The 11,081-nt window shown below is 43.2% G+C and overlaps 1 pseudogene; it reads left to right on the top strand.

The window, feature by feature from the left end:
* Positions 1-4,245: 4,245 nt before the first annotated feature.
* LOC138163714 (proteasomal ubiquitin receptor ADRM1 pseudogene) lies at positions 4,246-5,611 on the top strand (annotated as a pseudogene).
* The last annotated feature ends 5,470 nt before the right edge of the window (positions 5,612-11,081 follow it).

Genomic DNA, 11,081 nt, shown 5'->3' on the forward strand with positions numbered 1-11,081 from the left:
GCCTCAGAAAAAGGATGTGATTTGCCTGAGGTCACACAGGTAGTAAGTAGCAGAGTCAGGATTTGAACCCAGGTCTTGTGATTCCAAAGCCAAGGCCCTTCACACCATAACACACTGCCTGTTACTGCCCATGTAACTTTGCAAGAAATATGGTAGTTCTCTTGGTCTCAGTTTCCTCATCTGTAAAATGGAGCTAATGGGGGCAGTTAGGTGGCGCAGTGAATAGAGCACCAACCCTGGATTCAGGAGGACCTGACTTCAAGTCCAGCCTCAGACACTTAACACATACTGGTTGTATGACCTTGGGCAAGTCACTTAACTCCAATTTCCCTGCCTTCCCCCCTTCAAAAAGACAAAAATAATGGAGCTAGTGAGGGTAGGCCCAGAGGAGATCACAGATATAAAACATCTTACAAACTATAAAGCAATGTACGTGGGGGAGGGTGTGCAAAAGTCTTAGTGAAGTGTTAAGTTATTAAAGCTACACAAAACTTTTGGAACACTCTGTATGTGTGTGTGTGTATGAGTGAGAGAGAGAGAGAGAGAGAGAGAGAGAGAGAGAGAGAGGAGAGAGAGTTGTAGCTCCTATTACTAATGCTCTGACTCTACTAACCTTCTGTGCCACCTTAGACAAATCCCTTCTTCTGGGCTTCAGTTCACCCATCTGTAAAGTGAGGGTGTTAACCAGGGTGACTTCTCAGATCCTTTCCAGTTCCAATATTCCATGACTGAATCTGCAACTTTTCTAGAATCAAAGAAAATAACTGTGAGTACAAACCCTCCATGAGTTGACAAATACAGGGCATAAAAACATATGGCATACAACCTTAAGGAGTTTCCACAGTCTGCAAAGCTCTGGGTATGTCCTCAGTTCAGCCTCAGCTTCCCTTCTGCTTGGCTCCCTGAGAAGTCCCAATTCTCCTTTGTGTCCCAGTCTACTACTTACATGCTGGCCTAGGCTCGCTGTCTACCCAAGAAGCACATCCCTTCTGGGGCTATTTCTATTGGGAGGTATTTCTATATTTCTATATAATATATTGAAGCTATACTCTTCCCATGACAGGGAGCTGTTATTTAGTCAAGTAAATAACAAGAAGTATTCATTAAACACCTACTACCTGCCAAGCACTATGCTAAGCGCCAAGGACACAGAGAAAGGCAAAAACTCTTCCTGCCCTCAAGGAGACGGCAGTGTCATGGGGAGGAGAGCTTGCAAACAACTGCGCACAAACAAGATGTATACCGGATAACTCGGAGGTGATCTAAGAGGAAAAGCTCCATCAGAGGGATCAGGAAATGCTTCCCACAGAAGGTGAGAACTCAGCTGCGACTTGAAGGAAGTCAGAGAAGCCGTGAGGTAGAGATCGGGACAGTACCAGTCACGGGAGCAGCTAAGTGTTGCAGTGGACAGAGTACCGAGTTGGAATCAGAAAGACTCCTCTTCCTGGGTTCAAATCTGACCTGAGACACTTACTAGCTGTGTGACCCTGAGCAAGTCATTTAACCCTGTTTGCCTCAGTTTCTTCATCTGTAAAATGAGCTGGAGAAGAACATGGCAAAGCACTCCAGTGACTCTGCCAAGAAAACCCCAAATGGGGTCAGGAAGTTAGACTTGACTAAAAATACTGAACAGTGACAAAAGAATGCTAAATTGTGGTGGCCATCCTATACCATAATGGAGCATCGGAGCAGGGCTAGTGGAGTCCCCAAGTGGACCAAAAAAACTCATCTGCATCTTCCAAATCCGATGCCATCGAGAAGCCAGATAGGCACCTCCTGTCTGGTAATCTGTTAACAAGTTGCCATTTGTACATGCTGTGCTAGTCACAATACAGGCTGTTTGGCAACGTGAGACTGTGTAGAAAAGCCCTGAATGGAGCTCTCTTTGACAGCAAACAAAGCCAGGGCAGTGCACAGAGCACTGGGTCTAAAATCAGGAGGTCTTGAGTTCAAATCCTGAGCCTCAGACACTTACTGGTTGTGTGACCCTGGGCAAGTAAAATATAATAACACCACCTACTTCCCAGGGTTGTTGTGAGGACCAAATGAGATAATATTTGGTAAGTGTTTAGACAGTGGCTGGCACGCAGTAGGTTCTGTATAAAAGCTTATTCCCTACATAGACTGAAAAATTGACCACACTTGAGTTTTAGATAAGATGTATTTGGGGGAGCAGGAGAAGCAAGGCAGCTTCTCTTCAGACACATGATCCATAAGTTGCCTATAGCAGCTGACAATTCTCCAGCAAAATTACAGAAAGACTGAACCCATGGATCCTCCAAAGAAACCCTTTGAGATAGTTGCCAATAAAGTCCCAGCATCATAATTTTCCAGAACATGGGAAACCAGTGCCATTTATTCCAGGAAACCGACTCTATCCCAGCCTAACAGACTCCAAAGAACAGCTTGAGAGAGGGGAGCTAATTAAAGTTAATCATTAGAGGTGATGAGTTCCTATTTCTGGATATGTTCATGCAGGGGCTGGATGAATAATCACCAGTGATTCTGTAGAGGGGATTTTTGCCCTGAGCAAGAGGCTGGATTAAATCACCCCTGAGTCCCCCTCCAGATCTGAAAGTCCATGAGTCGATGGTTCTAAACCAAACCCAATCAAAAGGGATTAGGGTGAGATAGAGGTATAAATCAGCTCCAAGCAGCCCCTGCATATCAGGGGGACACAGAGGGAGGGGACACCCTGATCCAATTATTCACTTATGCAGTCAGTCAGTAAACATGTATTCAGCACCTACTTTGTTCCAGACACTGTGCTAAATGCTGGGGCTACAAAGAACCATAACAGACAGTCCCTGCTTTCAAAAGAGCTCAGTCTAACCCGAAGACAACAGCCATGAATGAGTGAGCTCAACAAACCTTTCCCAAGTGCCCACTATTTTCAGAACAATGGTGTGATTAGTTTGTGTAACCAAAGAGATGGGGGTCCCATGAGAATTTGGTTGGGAAACCCAGAATTTGAACTAAAGTTACTAAAAGGAGATTGCAAGGTGCTCAGGGCGGGGACTGTAGGGTGCCTACACATCTTTTAAAATACATGTTTATCTTTGCTGATTTTCTTATTGAAATAAACTAGTTCTCTAGATTTTACAGAAGGAACTGGGTAGTCACTTGTTTCTCCCATAATGCACGTGTACCTTAGAGTTAGGAGACCTGGCTTTGTGTCCATTAGCTATGTGGCCATATCCAGTTTTCTCATTGATAAAATAAGTGTGATAGCCTATCTCACAGGGTTGGGAGAAAACTGCTTTATAATCCTTGAAGAGCTTTAAAAAAAACATGAAATATTATGTTTTGTACAAACCTTCTGAAGGCCCAGGGCTTGGTCAGGAATTCCACCTAAGCTGTCCATTCAATTAAGGTCTTCAGATAGGCAGAGAATTTCCCTCCAAAAAGCCTCTGAGGTCCACAGTTCAGGCATTGTTGTTCCTATTTGACTAATGATCATCAGGTGAAATAACTTCCCCAGTGTTGCAGAGCTAGCAACCGCCAGAGGTAGGATTTGAACCCCGGTCAGTCCAATTCAACAATTTTTAACTACCTACTATCTGCAAAGCACTGTAGTAGGTACTAGGGTACAAAGTTAAAAAGAATCGTTGCCCACAAGGAGCACATGTTCTCCTGGGAGACATTAACATGGATAAAGGAATATAATACCATTTGAGGAGGGAAAGAACACTTTTAGTCAGAAAGATCCAGGAAGGCTTCCTATAGGAGGTGGCAGCTGATTTTGAGAGCCAGAATGGAGGAGGGATTACATGCCAGGAGTGGGGGACAGATTGTGCAAAGGTAAGAAGGCAAGAGGCAGAATTTCAAATTTGAGGAGCAGCAGAGAGACCAGTTAAGTGCTACAAACCCCAGTTCCTTTTGCAGTGCCACCGTCCTCTGGAAGGTCCTAAGGATTACAGACAGAGTTGGAGAGAAGGGATCATTTTGTTCAGTCATTTTTGTCATTTTTCAGTCGTGTCTAACAATTCATCACTCCATTTGGGATTTTCTTGGCAGAGATACAGGAGAGGTTAGTCATTTCCTTCTCTAGCTCATTTTACAGATGAGGAGACCGAGGTAAATAAAGGTTAAGTGACTTTCCCAGGGTCACAAACCTATGAAGTTTCTGAGGCTAGATTTGAACTCAGGTCTCCCTGACTCCAGACCCCGGAGTCCTCTAAACTTCACCACCTAGCTGCAGTAGAAGCCACATAATCTGGCTTCAGCCGAGGTCCACACCCCAGGCCCCAGAATGACTTCAGGTGCTTTGTTTCCAAGCCTAGTCCCAGGCTCCCGGGGCTCATCCAGCAAATACTTGGTGGAGGTTCGGGCAGGAAAAATGTCATTGAAAGGAACTACAGTTACCCCAGATAAACGGAAAGGGCTTGTATACATTAAGCAAACTGATGATTCCCTCATTCATTTCTGTTGGAAGGATAGGACTTCTGGGAATGTAGAAGATGACTTAATTATTTTTCCTGATGACTGTGAATTTAAGCAAGTACCTCAGTGCACTACTGGTAGAGTATATGTACTAAAGTTCAAGGCAGGATCAAAGCAACTCTTCTTTTGGATGCAGTAGCCTAAGACTGAGAAAGATGAAGAACATTGCAGGAAAGTAAATGAATATTTGAATAATCCACCTATGCCAGAAGCTTTAGGTGCGAGCGGAAGTGGAGACCATGAACTTTCAGCACTTGGAGGTGAAGGTGGTTTTCAGAGCCTTTTGGGTAACATGAGTCATAACCAGCTCATGCAACTTATTGGACCAACTGACTTGGGAGGACTTGGTGGGCTTGGTGCACTGACAGGTCCTGGTCTGGCTAGCTTACTGGGGAGTGGAAGGTCTCCAACGAGCAGCTCTTCATCAAGCTCCCGGAGCCAGTCAGCTTCTGTAACCCCATCTTCCACCTCTTCTTCCGCTCATGCTACACCAGCACCCAGTGCTCAAGCAATTGCCTCTGCAACTAGTCCAAGCCCTGCACCGAGTTCAGGTAATGGAACCAGCACAGCAACAAGCCCAACCCAGCCCATTCAACTGAGTGACCTTCAGAACATTTTAGCTACTATGAATGTGCCATCTGGGGCAGGAGGCGGACAGCAAGTTGACTTGGCCAGTGTACTAACTCCAGAGATCATGGCTCCTATTCTGGCCAATGCTGAAGTCCAAGAGCGGTTGCTGCCTTATCTTCCCTCTGGAGAATCTCTTCCACAGACTGCAGAAGAGATTCAGAACACATTGACCTCTCCTCAGTTTCAGCAGGCATTAAGTATGTTTAGTGCCACCTTAGCCTCAGGACAGCTTGGCCCACTTATGAATCAGTTTGGTTTACCAACTGAAGCTGTAGATGCGGCAAATAAGGGTGATGTCGAAGCATTTGCCAAAGCCATGCAGAACAATGCCAAGTCAGACCAAAAGGAAGGAGATGCAAAGGACAAGAAAGACAAAGAGGAAGATATGAGTTTAGATTAAATTATTTGCTGTCTTTTAAGATATTGGAAATTCTTAGTAATTAAGTAACTGCAGTAGTGTCACTAGTTTATTGCCTACACTCATGCCTACATTCAGCCTACAAAATAAAGGACTTTTCTTTAAAAAAAAAAAAAAGAAGCCACATAATCCTACCTCCTCATTATACAGAGAGCACCTGAAGCCAGGAGTAGTTAAATGACTCACCCAACGTCACTCATATAAATAAAAAAGCCAAAAAGTGAACCTAGACTGTCCAAAATTCCAGATCCTGTACTCTTTCCTCTGTTCATTCTTCCTGTCCTCTGGAAAGAGAAACAAAGGGAAATTTCTTCAACACATATGTCTTTTCTATTTCTCTTCTACACTGGCAACCTTGGGTCCCAAATTGTCCGTTCAAAATATGCCTCGATGTTGACCTACATTGTTCAGCTTCTACCGATGAAGATTTCCTCCAACGCCTGATGACAGCAGGAAGGTGAGCCTGGAGCATCAAAGGCAACACCAGCTGAGGATAAAGCATGGTGGTCCCAGCCAGTGGGAAAGACCTTAAGTCACTGTGGGCCAGCAGTGATCCAAGGACAAGCTTCACCAAATGCATAGAAGCTTAAACCACACCAGATGTTTATTGGCTGTAGATAAGTATTCTCAGCCAAAGAAAATCAAGAGGTGAATCCTGAAGCAGGGAGGACTTGCCATAATTGGAACAAATAGCCACACAGATAAATTCGTGGGTCCTCATATTCACCATGTCACATTTCAACACAACTGCGAACTAAAAATAATTCTTCCATAGACCCACGGTTCCAATGATGTGGCCCATTTCTCCGCCAATGCTGATTAGAGCTGCTTTAGGAGACGATTTGGAAAACTGCTGTGACCAAAAAATTAATAACAACTATCATCCCCTGGAGGCCAATCCTCAGAGGATGGTCATTCCCTTTAATTACCGAGGCTGGTTCTCAGACATTAGAGAGAGTCACCAAGTCTGATCCCAAAGTCTTTCTGCATGGTAGAACTTGCTATGGTTTGGTTCCTCTGGACTAGCCATGGAGAACCTAAGGTTCCCTTCATTCCATGTTGAAGCAACAAAAGGGGCCACAAAAACAAAACAAAACAAAAAAGGCAGGGGTTATATTGGCAGCTAGGTAGCACATCATTTGATCTGGAATCAGGGAGACCTGAATTCAAATATGGCCTCCAACACTTGCTGGTTGTATGACCCTGAGCAAGTCACTTAACCATTGTCTACCTCAGTCTCCTCATCTACAAAATGGGATAATAATAGCCCCGATCTCCCAGGGTTGTTGTGAGGATCAAATGAGATAATATTTATAAAGCATTCAGAAAATTTTAAAGCACCATATAAATGATAGCTATTATTATATAATATTATATACCTAATATATGTTATTATACATTCATTGAACTATAAATCTGAGTACCTTGATGCTCATTGTTAACTAAGTGTATCAAAGAAAGGGGAGAAAGAGGATTTGCCTCCCAGAGAGGTAAAACATTTTCTGTTCCTTCAATGTGTGACTTATTCCCACTCAGGAGATAAGACTAGGATCTAGGAGAAGTGACAAATGTCAGGTTTGGAGCTAATCTTTTCCAGTTTGAGGAAGTCTTAGAATTTGCCTCTCATGGGCACCTAGGTGGCACAGTAGATACAGCACTGGCCCTGGAGTCAGGAGGATCTGAGTTCAAATTTGGCCTCAGACACTTAGCACTCACTAGCTGTGTGACCCTTGGCAAGTCACTTAAACCTGATTGCCCTGGAGGAAGATAACAAAACACAAGAAGTCTGAAATAGGCTACACCCCATTCTTGCTTAGGTTGTACTTGCGGCTCTACTTAACCATGGTCTGTTGAATCAGATAAAGTGCTGGCCTTAGAGTCAGGAAGTCTTGGGTTCAAATCCTCCAGATACTTCCTAGCTATATGACCCTGGGAAAATCATTTAATCCCTTTGTGCCTCAGTTTCCCCATAAGGAAAGTGAGGAGATGGACTCAATGGTTTCTTAGGTCCCTTCCAGATGCAAATTTATAATCTTATGAATCTCTCCAAGTCTCCAGCACTCTTAACTCAGGTAGAATCAAAAACCCTTCTTTCCTTAATCTATATGACACATAACTGGGATTTGGGGGGAAAAAAACTCTTCTAAGAAATAAAGAGAGAAATAAACACAAAGGTAAATAAGATACAAAAGTTTTCATTGGACCTGTTTGCTCAGGCATAGAGATGCTTTCCTGTTGAGAGAAATGATTATTTCTCTCTTGTATTAATAACCAATTACAGGGGGCAGCTAGGTGGCAAAGTGAATAGAGCACTGGCCCTGGAGTCAGGAGGAACTGAGTTCAAATCTGGCCTCAGACACTTAACACAAAAACTAACCTTGTGACTTTGGGCAAGTCACTTAACTCCAAATGCCCTCCCTTCCCCCTTCCAAAAAAAAAAAAGCAAAAAAAAAGACCAATTACTGAATTAGGACTAAGGTTTTTCCCCTTTCTACTTCCTCATTCAGAAATCAGCCCCTGTAGGTTATTTAGCCAGCCTTTGAAGTGCAGGGCTGAGAGTTAGATGAAATCTTGGGTGAAACTTATCTAACTGGGAAAACTTAGATCTGGTCAAGAGGTAAAGAGATTCTAGTCTAGGTGAATTGGTAAATCCCAACCCATTGTGTTTTAGTCAGACAGGTCTGAGTGGAAGTGGATTCCCTTATTTGTCTAGATTGACCTTTACTGGGGTGGTCTGGGAAGAGATAAGTCTCTGTGCCTTGTGGGGACTGAGTGACCAGAGTCATCCCACAGACCTTCATTAGAATAAGCCTGTCTCTCATTGTAATATTCATTCTCTCATTAATTGTTAACCAATCAGAGTTGATTGCTGCCTATCCAGGACACCCATTCTTTCAAGGGCATATAAGGGTTGTTGAGAAATGGAAGCTGTTTCCACAGATCTCTTCTCCACAATCCCAGCATCTTTGTCTGCTGACATCCTACACATCCTTCAGAGCCCAGTCACCATGTTTCTTCCCCCAGGAAGCTCTGCAGCTGGAGATATTCTCTCCTTCCACTGTTTTCATGGCATTTCAAAAAATTATTCTGACCCTATAATAGCCTAATAATTCATAATATTATTCATAATATGGTTGTTTCTGCCTTCTGTCCCCTACTCCTGGACTCTAAATCTCTCGAGAGCTGAGCCCATCGTGGTCTTGGTAGCATTCCTCCACCCTAGCACTTAGAACAGGGTTTTGCACATAGAACATGGCAAGCCAATATTTGTTGAATGGGTGAATGAACTGAGACCTGAACAGTGGAATACTTGTATGCACTTCTCAATCTTTAGTGTCTCTGCCTCATGTTTGGGTCTCCTCAATGTCAATTTAGTAGTTCTGCTACTCTGACTACCTCTAAGACAAGGATGGTCTCTTGGCTGTGGTCCAGTTTGTAGCTTCTAGGAAAACGTCCCTGTGAGGACTGATTGGACACACCCTCTCCTAATTTTCTCTGGAAAGTGACAAAACTGACCTGGTTCAGTAATGTCCCACCTCCCGGATAATTTTCATTTACTTCAGTGCCTTAGTCTCCTAGTGACACTAGCATCCTCCTCTTATCTCCTCCCATTAACCTTTTCCTTCTTAGCCCCTCCTGCCATCAAAACCTGCTCTCAGAAAAGGATCTAATAAAATCAGTACATTGGGAGAGGGGGGAAAGCCTCAGAAGACCAGAGTTTGAAACCCAACTTTGCTATTTATTCCCTATGTGACCTTACACAAATCATCTTTCCTCTCAGGGCCTCAGTTTCCTCATCTGAAAATAAGGGAGTTACATCAGATGATCTCTAGAGTGCCTACCATGACCTTAAGGTATACATAGCTGTTGAGTCTTAGTGTGTTAATCTTGTCCAGAGATTTGTACTTCAGAGGAGAAATTATTTAACCAAAGACTCTGATGCTGAAATTCATGGTGGTGACATTTGGGAATAGGGGAAGGGGATGGTGTTGGCTTTGCCAGGCTTTGATCAAAATATATCATTCATCTATGCATATGTATCAGTCTTACCTGGGACTTGTAGAGATCTTAAATTCCAAATGAGTTTTCAAACATATCCCTTCCTTTCACTCTGAGTATATTCTCCCTCACCAGACTGAGCAGGAGATTGTTCATGTCCTCTCCTTTCACTCTGGATATATCTTTACTTACCAGACCAGAGAAGGAGACTGACTTTTTCTGAAGCTTTTTCCTTAAGACCAAGGGCTGTACCTTATCATTTCATCTCTCCCACTGGTAAGCATGAAGCCTGGCACAAAGCAGATACACAATAAATAATTTTTATTGAATCTTGAGGAGGGAAAGATATTTGCAAATGCCTGGCCAAACTAGTGCCCACTTAGACAGGCTACAAGCTCCTTTTTAGATATCTGAAAAGGCTTTGTGAAGCCAATTCTAACTTTGGTCTGCTTTTCAGCTTTAAAAAAGTCCATGAAAAAATGTGATTGCTTTTCTAGGGGAGAATTCAAACAAAACGCCTCCCCCAACTCTAGAATTGTACACAGTTTGGTGGTGTTATTCCAGATTATTGTTCCAGTGTAACCTGAAGCTTTAGATGTAAGCAACATGAGAAAGTTGGAAAGTTTTCACATCTTCTATTCTAGTGTGAATGGCCAAATTGAAAATAAACCTTACCAAAGGTGTGTCTGTTTATTTTAGTCAAAAAATGAAACAGTGAAGTCTAACATGTGGCTACTCTGAAATGAATGTGCTAACAAACTTTGCCCCTTCTCTTTCCCTTGTCCCTTCCCATTAGAGGTCTATACAGTTTGATCAATGCCAGGGTTATCCCTACATTTATCAAGCTCTTGAGAGGTAGAAACCACTTTTGGGCCCAAATTCCAGGTAAAGCCTAGGTGCTTGGTTGAGTTCAGGTTCATCCTTCCTAAGAAATGACCCCAATTCAGTGGTAAGGTGTTTGAAGACCAAGTTATATGAAAAGTAAAAGCAAAAGAAACTGGAGATATTTTGCCAGGGAAAAAAAAGAGAATTTGAGGAAGATTTGAGGAAAATATGGCATCTGTCTTCAAGTATGTGAAGCCCTATCACTGGGAAAAAGAGATTCAGCTGTCTTCTGCTTGACCTTCAAGGGTGTAACAAGGAACAATTGGTCAGTGTGGTAGCAGATTTGGACGTGGTGTAACAGCACACTTCCTCAAAGTGGAATGAGCTGCCTTGGGAGGTAGTGAACTCCTTTGCACTGCAGTGTTAAAATGGAATCTGGACAACTACTTATCAGGGATGTTGCCGTGGAGATTATTGTAAATGGGTTGGAATGGATGTCCTCTGAAATTCTGTGACTAGACAAGGAAGATTGTCCAGCAAGATGATGTAGATTGTTTTTCACAAATGGACCTTTGATTTCTTGGAGGTGGTGTAGTCGTGGGACTAATAGGTTCTATAGACACCCCTGGACTAAGAAATCTCTCACCCACTAGCTATGCAATGTATCTCTCTTCCCCTTTCCCTTTCTCCCTGGACAGCTCCAGATTAAGTCAAAATGAGGGCTAAGGGCACCACCTGCTGGTTCTATGGACACACTGCATCCTCA

Source organism: Petaurus breviceps, unplaced genomic scaffold, assembly GCF_028583685.1.
Source record: "Petaurus breviceps papuanus isolate PSGF00001 unplaced genomic scaffold, PetGlider_PUasm1.0 188, whole genome shotgun sequence".
NCBI lineage: Eukaryota > Metazoa > Chordata > Mammalia > Diprotodontia > Petauridae > Petaurus > Petaurus breviceps.